Source organism: Schistocerca gregaria, chromosome 8, assembly GCF_023897955.1.
Source record: "Schistocerca gregaria isolate iqSchGreg1 chromosome 8, iqSchGreg1.2, whole genome shotgun sequence".
Lineage (NCBI taxonomy): Eukaryota > Metazoa > Arthropoda > Insecta > Orthoptera > Acrididae > Schistocerca > Schistocerca gregaria.
In genome coordinates this window covers 265,946,576-265,960,396 of record NC_064927.1, presented here as the reverse complement: position 1 = coordinate 265,960,396, position 13,821 = coordinate 265,946,576, and the positions used below count along the sequence as shown (strand labels likewise).

The window sequence follows — 13,821 nt, the reverse complement described above, 5'->3', positions numbered from 1 at the left end:
CATTTAGTTTTAGCCTCCTTGCGCTTCCTATTTGTTTTATTCCTAAGTGTCTTATATTGGTGTATTTCTGCCTTTTCCTGAGCATTTTTGCACTTTCTTCTTTCGTGTCACTTGAAGCATTTCTCCTGTTGCCCAAGGTTTCTCGAAGGTATCTTCTTTATAACTGTAATAGATGTGGATATTATTGCATTGCTGCGGAGATAACAGATGCCGTATTAGGTTCCAGTGCTGCAGTCAAATAGTAACACTGGATCACACTGACCACCAAAGACATGTATTTGCTTTCGTTTCACATCGACTGAATGCAGGCCAGCCGGCCGCTGTGGTCGAGCGGTTCTCGGCGCTTCAGTCCGGAACCACGCGGCTGCTACGGTCGCAGGTTCAAATCCTGCCTCGGACATGGATGTGTGTTATGTCCTTAGGTTAGTTAGGTTTACGTAGTTCTAAGTCTTTGGGACTGATGACCTCAGATGTTTAGACCCATAGTGCTTAGAGCCATTTGAACCATTTAGAGTGCAGGCCATGATGGATACATTGGCGGAAACTGTTGCGACATCTTATGAACAGTGCTACAGTTGGGATTTATCAATTTGTCGTGACTGTCTGAGGGAGAACGTGATGGTGACTATTCCAACAGAACTAGACCGTCTTGTAATGAGATTTTGTAAATAATTCTCAGTTCCTGAGTTATTCTTCTTATGTGACACTGCATGTACTATTTGCATTCGGTGATCTCCCTATCATTGTAGCTGACACATTTAATATAAGGGGCATTAAAAGGCTGAACTGGGTGGGAACAACCATATTTATAACTAATATGACTCTAGTATTGTTTGTTGATACGTCCGAAACAGAAGCAATTGAAGTATTGCTTCACAGCGGAATTATGTTACGCATCCCGCGACTAATAACACTAGATTGTAAATCTTGAGAGTGTAAAGTCAGTAATTATCTCTGAAGTCCAGCAATATATGTTCCTTGATTTTGCACCACGTCCTTGGTTAATCCTTTGACGCTGCCAACAGGTTTATCCGTTTGTGCAACATATTTCATTTCCCCAATAGTCTATCCTCTAAACCTCAAAGCGACCTCATTTCATAAGATGTTTGACCAGCCTGTGATGCTGCCTGGTCTTAGTTTTGCCACGCACATATCGAATGCCGTCCAGAGAGATGTATTCACGAATGGACACAGCTTCAGCATGGAGCAAATAAAATATAATGCTCAATGAAAACAGATTTCAACTTGGCGGTAAATCGAAAGACAACACTGAGAAACAGGATGACATGTGAAATAATGAGGGATCAGTTTTCAGTTCAAAAGTAGTGTATGAGATAGCATGGATGGTGCTTCGATTGAAAAAATCCAATAACAATTGCATCTATACTGTTGGTGGACACAGAAACGGTAGGATATGGAAATGTGTTGCTAGGATATGGAAGTGTGTTGCTTGTTGATACATGACATGATATCTTAATGCGAGCTCGCCTCCGCTTTTATACCAGCAATTGAAAGCACAGCTGATGGAAGAATTATGTTCTACAGATGATTGCTGAATATGCGCCAGCATGACTTCCATAACTTCCAAATGATATCAGCGTCTTAAAGGAGTGGTGGCGCAAAGACCCAAAATCACAAAGAACAAAGATAAGGACAGGACGTAGAAGGAGTGTATTACATCCTTCTAAGAAGGAAACTGGTTACACTTCTAATCCGTGAGTATCTGCGTCAGCTATTTTACTCATTTTCCTTCTGAGTACCAAAGAAATGATTTTGAGACTACAGTACAATGTTAACTTATACAATAACGTAGCTTTGCTTTTATCGCCTACAGCTTTCACGCAGGACTAGCCGTATTGAATTGTGTTACTGAGTAGTGCAGAAATAATGTCTTAGAATTTTTTTGGTATTTTGAACATTACCGCCGTTCACATGCACCAAATTCAAAAATATGGGGCTTGTGGGGACTTTTGGGATCAGCATAATGGTCTCTCGTAGCCTATCTATCAGTCTTGAAACGGGCATAATGCAATGCATCTATACTGTTGGTGGACACAGAAACGGTAGGATATGGAAATGTGTTGCTAGGATATGGAAGTGTGTTGCTTGTTGATACATGACATGATATCTTAATGCGAGCTCGCCTCCGCTTTTATACCAGCAATTGAAAGCACAGCTGATGGAAGAATTATGTTCTACAGATGATTGCTGAATATGCGCCAGCATGACTTCCATAACTTCCAAATGATATCAGCGTCTTAAAGGAGTGGTGGCGCAAAGACCCAAAATCACAAAGAACAAAGATAAGGACAGGACGTAGAAGGAGTGTATTACATCCTTCTAAGAAGGAAACTGGTTACACTTCTAATCCGTGAGTATCTGCGTCAGCTATTTTACTCATTTTCCTTCTGAGTACCAAAGAAATGATTTTGAGACTACAGTACAATGTTAACTTATACAATAACGTAGCTTTGCTTTTATCGCCTACAGCTTTCACGCAGGACTAGCCGTATTGAATTGTGTTACTGAGTAGTGCAGAAATAATGTCTTAGAATTTTTTTGGTATTTTGAACATTACCGCCGTTCACATGCACCAAATTCAAAAATATGGGGCTTGTGGGGACTTTTGGGATCAGCATAATGGTCTCTCGTAGCCTATCTATCAGTCTTGAAACGGGCATAATGCAATGCTTCCCCATCTTGCTGCAAAAATCCTATGACTCCAATCATTAGTGTTGAGGTCATCGATGGAAATTCAGGCGTTGTAGCAAAATGCCATCGATGTACAGGCCAGTCGCAGTATCGGCAGACTCTGGTATCTCCGCATCCTAGAAGGAGCTGTGTGTCTACTTGTGTGAAGGGTAGGTTCATCACCAAGAGCCGTAATATTCACAATGGCCTGTTGAATAGTCATTGTTTTTGCTATCATCTGGCAGCATTCCACGCTTGCTATTCCATTACTCTCAGTAATGGACTATTTAAACATGATACGGGCGCGACACGAAGAGATGTATCGTAATAAGTCACTATGGAATTTTGGGATTTCTGTCCGTAAGCCGGCCGGAGTGGCCGTGCTGTTCTAGGCGCTACAGTCTGGAACCGAGCGACCGCTACGGTCGCAGGTTCGAATCCTGCCTCGGGCATGGATGTGTGTGATGTCCTTAGGTTAATTAGGTTTAAGTAGTTCTAAGTTCTAGGCGACTGATGACCGCAGAAGTTAAGTTGTATAGTGCTCAGAGCCATTTGAACCATCTGTCCGTAAACAGTACCGGCTGTGAGTTCGATGGACTCTCGACGTAAACAAACGTCAATGGTACTTCTTCGCGGTCGTGCGGCGCGTGCTGCGTAAATGTTTGACACCGACTAGTCGTAACAGACTTTTCGTAGAAACAATAATTTCTAGGTGGCTTGAAGGGAAAGTCGTGTATATCGTCCCGAAGACTCGTTGAAGTGCATTTGGTGAACTAACTCGTCCGTTATGTTCGCGACTCTTCCTTGTTCCTGTATTATGCCTCAGCAAGTGTGCTGGCAGCCTTGCTGTTCATTTTGTGAGTTAATGACATCGCAGACAGCATTTATAGCAACCTCAGACTCTTCGTAGATAATGTTGTTATCTATGAAGAAGTGTCATTTAAAAAAAAGATACACAGATAGTCAGGCAGAGCTGGATAGTGGTGCAAAGATGGGCAGCGTGCTTTAAATATTCAGTAATCTTAAATTTTGACTTCCACAGAATGAATAAACGTAGTATCCTATGAATACAGTATCAGTGAGCTACAGCTGAAATTGGCCGATTAATACAAATACCTCTGTAACAATTTGTAGGAATGTGAAATGGGACGATCACATAGGCTTGTTTGTATGTAAATCAAATGGCAGATTTCGATTCATTGGCAGAATACCAGGGAAATGCCATCATTCTACAAAAGAAATCGCTTACAAAACACTCGTCCGACCCATACTAGAATACTGCTGCAGTGTATGGGACCTGTACCAAACACGATTAACAGGGGATATTGAGTGTATTCAGAGAAGGGTAGTACGAATGGTCACAGGTTTATTTGATTCACAGGAGAGAGTCATGGAGATACTAAATGATCTGAAGTGGCAAACACTGACAGACGGCGACTATCCGGTGAAGGTCTAGGTTTTGTACACCAAACTTGAAGTGTTGAATCCAGGATTATACTACAACCCCCTAACAATCGCAACAGAATCGCGAAGAGAAGTCTAGGACGATTACAGCGCGCACGGAAACGCTTAAGTAACGATTCTTCCCTATCTCCATACGAGAAGGCAAGGGGAAAATTCCCTAATAATTGGAGTAGTGGGAAGTACCCTCTGCCCTGCTCTTCACAGCGGATTGCAGAATATGGATTGCCGCACGGAGTGGCTGCGAGGTTTGAGGCGCCGTGTCACGGATTGTTAGGCCCCTCCCGCCGGAAGTTCTCCCTCGGGCGTGGGTGTGTGTGTTGTTCTTAGGGTAAGTTAGTTTACGTAGTGTGTAAGTCTAGGGACCGATGACCTCAGCAGTTCGGTTCCTTAGGAATTCACACACATTTGAAAATTTTTAGAGTATGGATGTAGATGCGATGTTAATCTGTCAATCAAGGCACACACTTCATCTGAAACCAAATTACAATGAATTTATGTCAATGTAATTTTACCTTTGTGCAGCTTACAGTCTTTCGACCGCGTATAATATTCTTCCCAAGAATCACAACCACTCTGGTCACTGACATTTTGTGTGAATGGAATAGAAGCTCGCTGTGAAGTCGCGTTCCCAGTACCGGACAGCGGGTTTTGTTTTCATTTACTCTTGAAACGGCGGAGCTGAGTTTTGGTACATTATAAACGATATGGCACCCTTCCAAATGACCTGTGTTACTAGAATTATCCGTGACGATGTAAGTGTTGGCGTAGTGCCAGTGTGTCCAGCCTCTGTTTGCTGGCGCCCCTTACAAGATTCTCTTGCTAGAGTGCAGTTTCAGTACTCACATTCATTCTTAAACCCTATCTCATTTCAATTGGAATCCAAATGGCACTGGTGCATCAATTTATCAGAGAGACTGCACTTCTTCCTCATGCAAACTGTTTCACAGACTCCAGTATTCATTGACGAGCTCTGTGTTCCTTTACTTCAATCCTGCACACACCATCTGCTTTCCTAGACGTCTAATTCTCGGGAAGAGTCCTTCTCGCATTCATTAAACCAGGTCTTCCCAAACTGTGTTCGGCAGAACACTGGTGTTGCGTGGGAAACTTGTAATTGCTCCGCGAAAACTATTAATAAAATGGCGTTTCATTTTTCGATATTTTGTCGATACTACTTATTTTTTACAATTTTATTATGGGTACTGTGTTATTGGAAATGATTTGATATTCAAGTAATCACTGAATAAAACAAGTTTTTCTCATTTTTAAACATTGAATTGACCAAAATAAACAGTACCTGGATTCTCGAAGTGCTCCGAAAGAGGAAAATTTTGGGAATCTGTGCATACAGTTACGTTCGAACATACTAGTCCATTTGAAAAATTATTGAACGTCAGAGCTTTCGACTGAACTGGAGAGATGATAGACAACAAAAGCCGGATCGAGACTGCGCCACTGTCATGGTTAAGCAAATGATAGGAGCCTATCAATAATAATGACCGTCTAATGTGGTTGCACACACTTGTTTGTTTGTTTATTTGAATGCGAGGAGCGGTAGCGTCAGCAGTGACACGTAAGGTAGTTTAGGAAGCGGAAAATAAGTTAATGTCAAGGTTGATGAAGTGATTCACAACTTTATTGAAGTCTATAGAACTCTCCTTCCTTGGAGTCCAATAACGACAAATAAAAACATCAAAAGTAAAAGAAACTCCGCACCCAAAACACCGCCACAACAGTTACGTGTTAATGACAGACATCCCACGTAAAGACCTTCTTGCAATTTTCCCGTGGTCCCTCTCTATCCGAAGAGTCGTTTCGTGCATACCTCCAAGCTTGTCTTTCCTGGGCATTACTCTTCATATCTAAATAACTACAGCAACCTACGTTCATTCGAGCCTACTTACTATAGTCAAACGTTGGTCTCCCTCTACAGCTTTCCCCTGCATCCCCTCTATTACCAAGTTAACGATTCCTTGGTGCCTCATAATGCGCCCTATCAAACAAATCCCTTCTTTTAGTCAAGTTGTGCCATGAATTTCTTTTCTTTTCTCCTCAACTCGGTTCTATACCTCTTCGTTAGTTATTCGATCCATCGATTTAATCTTAAGCATTCATCTATAGCACCGCATTCCAAAAGCTTCTACCCTGCTCTTGTCTGAAATATGTATCGCCGACGTTTCATTTCCGCACAAGACTACGCTGCCGCCAAACGCCTTCAGAAAAAGACTTCGTAACACTTAAATTTACATTCGTCGTTAACTCATTTCTCTTTTTTGAAAGTGCTTTTCCTGCTGTACAAGTCTGCATATTATATCCTCTCAACTCTGCTGATCTCCATTTATTTTGCCGCTCAAATAGCAAAACTCATGTACTGTTCTCACAAGGGGACCGTACGAACTTCACCTCAGCGTTTTGATTCATATTGACAGGATGTGTAAGGCACGACTAGAAATTCAACATATGCAACATATGTAGCCAGGAACACGCAACACCCAATCGTTTTCGAGAAAATCGAGTTTGAAAATTTAGGCTTGGATATATACTTTGAATGATTACTAGCATTCAAGGAGTCCGAAAATGAGCGAGTACGCAATTAGTTTGTGAGCGTGAGGTCCTTCCATCGAATCTGCCTATCACCACTTTTTTTCCATACCCACGAGCTGTACTGGAGTAATCCTTCCCAATGTCTTAGGAAACGACTATAAAATTGTGAGTACATCAACGAACAGAATGGAGAAATAACTTTTAGAGCAGATGGCATAAAAATTCATACACCATACACCATCTATCATCATTACCGGTATTCGGTGATATGTTTCGATACGCCGCTACAGTGTGCCATGAAGACCCAAGTTTGAATTGTAGTTTGAATTGTAGTAGACACACTGAAAACTCATTCATACGCAAAAATTCGTCGTTCATCCCACGTGGTATAAGTCGCACTAATTATTGCTTTCCATGTTTCAACGATCAGTATCATCCTTAATCGTGCAGTATTCTGTAGGTTACACACCACACCTGTCAACAATCTATATAAAATAATATATAATGAAGCGCCAAAGAAACTGGCATAGGCATGCGTATTCAAATACAAAAAATGTGTGTGATATCTTATTGAACTTAACCGCTAAGGTCATCAGTCCCTAAGCTTACACACTACTTAACCTAAATTAGCCTCAGGACAAACACACACACCAATGCCCGAGGAAGGACTCGAAGCTCCGCCGGGACCAGCTGCACAGTCTATGACTGCACCGCCCAAACCGCTTTCTTTTTTTAATGTCATTTCGTCCGCTTTTGTTCGTTGCATCTGCTCGGGGCGGACGTCGTAAGACATCTATTTAAGTTCGGTGTTGATCCATTAACTCAGTTTTTTTATTACAGAGGATAGGTAACCCTCTGGCCGAACACGCTGAACTACCGTGCCGGCTATGTTTTAAAAAAATGGCTCAAATGGCTCTGAGCACTATGGAACTTAACATCTGTGGTCATCAGTCCCCTAGAACTTAGAACTACTTAAACCTAACTAACCTAAGGACATCACACACATCCATGCCCGAGGCAGGATTCGAACCTGCGACCGTAGCAGTCGCGCGGTTCCCGACTGCGCGCCTAGAACCGCTATCCGCTCGGCTAATCGCGCGCGGCTATTCACATACAGAGATATATAAACAGGCAGAATACGGTCCCTGCGGCTGGCAACGCCTATATAAGACACGTGTCTGGCACAGTAGTTAGATTGGTTACTGCTGCTACAACGGCAGGTTCTCAAGATTTTTGTGAGTTTGAAAGTGGTGTTATAAACGGCGCACGAACGATGGGACACAGCACCACGAGGTAACGATGAAGTTGGGATTTTCCCGTGCGACCATTTCACGAGTGTACCGTGAATATCAAGAATCCGATAAAACATTAAAATTTCCGACATCGCTGCGGCAGGAAAAAAATCCTGCAAGAACGGGTTCAACGACGACTGAAGAGAGTCGTTCAACGTGACAGAATTGCAGTCCATGCGCAAATTGCTGCAGATTTCAATGCTTGGCCGTCAACAAGTGTCAGCGTGCGAAACATTCAACGAAGCATCATCGATATGGGCTTTCGGTGCTGAAGGCCCACTCGTGTACCCTTGATAACTGTACGATACAAAGCTTTACGCCTCGACTGGGCACTTCAACATCGACATTGGACTGTTGATGGCTGGAAACATGTTGCATGGTCGGACGAGTCTCGTTTCAAATTTTATAGAGAGGATGGACGTGTACGGGTATGGAGACAGCCTCATGAATCTGTGGACCCTGCATGTCAGCAGGGGACTGTTCAAGTTGGTGGAGACGATGTAATGGTGTGAGGCGTGTGCAGTTGGAATGATATGGGAACCCTGATACCTCTAGATACGACTCTGGCAAGTGACACGTATTTAAGCATCTTGTCTGATCACCTGCATCCATTCACGTTCATTGTGCATTCCAGCGGACTTGGACAATTCCAGCAGGACAATGCGACACCCCACACGTTCAGAATCGCTGCTGAGTGGCTCCAGGAACACTCTTCTGAATTTAAATACTTCCGCTGGCCACAAAAAAAAAAAAAAAATGATCAAATGTGTGTGAAATCGTATGTGACTTGTCTGCCAAGGTCATCAGTCCCTAAGCTTACACACTACGTAACCTAAATTACCCTAAGGACAAACACACACACACCCAAGACCGAGGGAGGACTCGAACCTCTGCCGAAATCGCTGGCCACCAAACTGTCCTGACTAGAACAGTATTGAGCATATCTGGGATGCCTTGCAACGTGGTGTTCAGAAGAGATCTCCACCTCCTCGCACTCTCGCGGATTTATGGACAGCCCTGCAGGATTCGTGGTGACAATTCTCTGCAGCACTACCTCAGACATTAGCCGAGTACATGCCACGTCGTATTACGGCACTCCTGAGTGCTCGCAGGGGCCCTATACGATATTATACAGGTGTACCAGTTCCTTTGGCTCTTCATTGTGAATGATACGACTATGCTGATGCCGGCCGCGGTGGTCTCGCGGTTCTAGGCGCGCAGTCCGGAACCGTGCGGCTGCTACGGTCGCAGGTTCGAATCCTGCCTCGGGCATGGATGTGTGTGATGTCCTTACGTTAGTTAGGTTTAAGTAGTTCTAAGTTCTAGGGGACTAATGACCACAGCAGTTGAGTCCCATAGTGCTCAGAGCCATTTTTTGAACTATGCTGATGCGATCGAAAATTCTCGTGTATCTCTTTTATGTCGAATCTTCCAATAAAAAAATCTTTTTCTCCTTTTTCGGGATAACTACACTCCTGGAAATTGAAATAAAAACACCTTGAATTCATTGTCCCAGGAAGGGGAAACTTTATTGACACATTCCTGGGGTCAGATACATCACATGATCACACTGACAGAACCACAGGCACATAGACACAGGCAACAGAGCATGCACAATGTCGGCACTAGTACAGTGTATATCCACCTTTCGCAGCAATGCAGGCTGCTATTCTCCCATGGAGACGATCGTAGAGATGCTGGATGTAGTCCTGTGGAACGGCTTGCCATGTCATTTCCACCTGGCGCCTCAGTTGGACCAGCGTTCGTGCTGGACGTGCAGACCGCGTGAGACGACGCTTCATCCAGTCCCAAGCATGCTCAATGGGGGACAGATCCGGAGATCTTGCTGGCCAGGGTAGTTGACTTACACCTTCTAGAGCACGTTGGGTGGCACGGGATACATGTGGACGTGCATTGTCCTGTTGGAACAGCAAGTTCCCTTGCCGGTCTAGGAATGGTAGAACGATGGGTTCGATGACGGGTTGGATGTACCGTGCACTATTCAGTGTCCCCTCGACGATCACCAGAGGTGTACGGCCAGTGTAGGACATCGCTCCCCACACCATGATGCCGGGTGTTGGCCCTGTGTGCCTCGGTCGTTTGCAGTCCTGATTGTGGCGCTCACCTGCACGGCGCCAAACACCCATCCGACCATCATTGGCACCAAGGCAGAAGCGACTCTCATCGCTGAAGACGACACATCTCCATTCGTCCCTCTATTCACGCCTGTCGCGACACCACTGGAGGCGGGCTGCACGATGTTGGGGCGTGAACGGAAGACGGCCTAACGGTGTGCGGGACCGTAGCCCAGCTTCATGGAGACGGTTGTGAATGGTCCTCGCCGATACCCCAGGAGCAACAGTGTCCTTAATTTGCTGGGAAGTGGCGGTGCGGTCCCCTACGGCACTGCGTAGGATCCTACGGTCTTGGCGTGCATCCGTGCGTCGCTGCGGTCCGGTCCCAGGTCGACGGGCACGTGCACCTTCCGCCGACCACTGGCGACAACATCGATGTACTGTGGAGACCTCACGCCCCACGTGTTGAGCAATTCGGCGGTACGTCCACCCGGCCTCCCGAATGCCCACTATACGCCCTCGCTCAAAGTCCGTCAACTGCACATACGGTTCACGTCCATGCTGTCGCGGCATGCTACCAGTGTTAAAGACTGCGATGGAGCTCCGTATGCCACGGCAAACTGGCTGACACTGACGGCGGCGGTGCACAAATGCTGCGCAGCTAGCGCCATTCGACGGCCAACACCACGGTTCCTGGTGTGTCCGCTGTGCCGTGCGTGTGATCATTGCTTGTACAGCCCTCTCGCAGTGTCGGGAGAAAGTATGGTGGGTTTGACACACCGGTGTCAGTGTGTTCTTTTTTCCATTTCCAGGAGTTTATTATGTAAATAATAAATGAGTATTACATTTTGATAATTTACACAGTTATTATAAATCTGTTTTTAGAATTACGTGGGAATTAAAATAAATATCAGCACCGAAATTCGATTGAGAGACCTCACGCTTATGAATTTAAGCGCTTACTCGCTTGCCTACAGCTGCATGATTATTTGCGACCATACAAAATATAAAGATGCCTAAAATTTTCAAACTCGATCTTTTCGGAAACGGTTGAGAGTTGTGTCTTCCTGTTTACGTAGGTCGAAGTCGTAGTCGTCTCCTGCATCTGCTGTCAGCATGGATCAAAACGGTGAGGGAAGCTGGTGGAGTCCCCATGTTAGTATCTCATTTTCTAATCTAATTCCCCCCCCCCCCCCCCAATATCGCCTGATTTACTTCGACCACATAGCACTACCCTTGTTCCACATTTGTTGATCTTCATCTTACAGCGTTTGATGGCACTATCCATTCCGTTCTACTGCTCAACTATGTTCTTGGCTGTCTTACATAATTATAATGTCTTTGGTAAACCTGAAAAAATTTTTATTTCTTCTCCTTGGAGTTTAAGTTCCTTTCCAAATTCGTCCTAGCTTTCCGTAGCTACTTACTCAGTATACAGGTTGAATAACATAGGGTTATGCTAGAACCCTGTCTCATGCCATTCTCAAATACTGCTTCCGTTTCCAAAGGACAAGTATTTGTTTTTATCTTTGTAACCGGACGTTCTTCCTGCCTCGAACGTCATTTAATATAAGGAAGAAAATTCTTGTCTGAAAAACATGTTACGTTTGTTCCGCGTGTTACAGTTCGTTTAAAAAGCATACTCAGAATGAGAAAGTATATTAAGGCAATACAAAAACTCAATTTGTGTCTGCCTCACATTCAAGCGTAACCATCACGTACACGACCAAGTCTTACAATTCCCATAGGAAATGTGAAGAAGTAATTAGACTAGTACGCTGTTCAAATAACTTACGGGAATACAGCCGGGTGGCGTAATTTAGCAGTCGCCGATTTTGACAGGAGCATGCCCTGTCATTTTCAAAGCAAAACTGCAGCGAGTAATCGCTGTGCAAGGGAATTTAAACCCTCCATTATCAGAGAAACCCGGAAAGATAACACTCACACTCAAATTGCAAACACTAACCCATCACAAACCAAAGATGACCAACATCAGAAGTTACCGATAGCGAAATTAGTAATCAAAGGATGAGGTCGCATAAATTCTTTCCCTCTGTTTTTATTGGCAAGGGAGACAGCAGGGCCGGCCGCTGTGGTCGAGCGGTTCTAGGCGCTTCAGTCCGGAACCGCGCTGCTGCTCTGGTCGCAGGCTCGAATCCTGCCTCGGGCCGCTACAGTCGCAGGTTCGAATCCTGCCTCGGGCATGGGTGTGTGTGGCGTCCTTAGGTTAGTTAGGTTTAAGTAGTTCTAAGTTCTAGGGGACTGATGATATCATCAGTTAAGTCCCATAGTGCTCAGAGCCATTTCTTAACCTGCCTTGGCCATGAATGTGTGATGTCCTTAGATTAGTTGGGTTTAAATAGTTCTACGTCTAGGGGAATGATGACCTCAGATGTTAATTCGATGGTGCTTAGAGCCATTTGAACCATTTGGAGACAGCAGGATTTCATGGAGAATTTAAACAAAAACCATCATCTCTATTTATAAAGTACTTGCTATTTCAATTTCATCAACTCCCTTAACAACATTATGCCAATACTTGGAAGTGCGTGCCACTCCCTGTATTTTTATATTCCATAGGATGTGCTTCTGTCGAAATATCGGCAGTTGCCGATAACACCACGCGGCTGCATTCCGGTAAGTTATTTGAGCATTGTAAGCACCGGTAGAAACTCAGCTCTCACAGACTAATACACTGCTTGACAGTAGCTAAGGAAGAGACATTCCTGGACAGGAATAATCATAGGCAATTATGGACGACATGAAACACAGTACATCTACATCTACAAGGATACTCTGCAAATGACATTTAAGTGCCTGGCAGAAGGTTCATCGAACTTCATTCACAATTCTCTATTATTCCAATCTCGTATAGAGCGCGGAAAGAATGAACACCTCCATCTTTTCGTACGAGCTCTGATTTCCCTTATTTTATCGTGGTGATTGTTCCTCCCTACGTAGGTCGGTGACAACAAAATATTTTCGCATTCCGAGGAGAAAGTCGGTGATTGGAATTTCGTGAGAAGATTCCGTCGCAACGAAAAACGCCTTCCTTTTAATGATGTCCAGCCCAAATCCTGTATCATTTCTGTGATACTCTCTCCCATATTTCGCGGTAATACAAAACGTGCTGCCTTTCTTTGAAATTTTTTGATGTACTCCGTCAGTCTTACCTGGTAAGGACCCCACACTGGGCAATAGTATTCTAAAAGAGAACGAACAAGTTTAGCGTAGGCAGTCGCCTTAGTAGGCCCGTTACATTTTCTAAGTGTCCTGCCAATAAAATGCAGTCTTTGGTTAGCCTTCCCCACAACATTTTCTATGTGTTTCTTTCAATTTAAGTTGTTCGAAATTGTTCCGGCAGAGACATGTGTACCAGTAGCAGCTGTAAGGAAAGCAGCAAGCTACCTGGGGGTAAGACGTCTATTCCTTTTCGCCGCTAGGATTACATATCGATCCTATTGCTGCGTGGTTGTCCAGCTGCGACCACCGACATGCTATAGCGTAGCATTTCCACTTACAGCGGCCTTTTTTTAATCGCGAGATCACACTTGTGGACACAGCCGTTACTGGCTACAGTAGTGAAACTTTAACAGACTTTGAGCCATCCAGCTGCTTGTCCACGATCATAAGCACTCAAATAATGTCTTACAGACATATTGCCGTAATACGCGCAATGTCGCACTACACGCTTCCGCAACACCGTACTGCATGAACTGTTGATTGCGTGCAGAGCGTTCGTGTACAGGCTTCTC

General features: G+C 44.4%; 1 protein-coding gene and 1 long non-coding RNA gene across 2 annotated transcripts in view; one reads left to right on the top strand and one right to left on the bottom strand.

Moving 5' to 3' along the window:
* Positions 1 to 13,821, top strand: part of LOC126284378 (uncharacterized) — a 248,437-nt gene that overhangs the window by 7,504 nt on the left and 227,112 nt on the right. The window contains exon 2 of the long non-coding RNA XR_007551474.1: positions 1,546 to 1,715. This is a non-coding gene — a long non-coding RNA (uncharacterized LOC126284378). The remainder of the gene's footprint in view (positions 1 to 1,545; positions 1,716 to 13,821) is intronic.
* LOC126284372 (calcium uptake protein 1 homolog, mitochondrial) overlaps positions 1 to 13,821 on the bottom strand; it is a 613,419-nt gene that overhangs the window by 581,422 nt on the left and 18,176 nt on the right. The gene's annotated exons all lie outside the window — the stretch shown is intronic.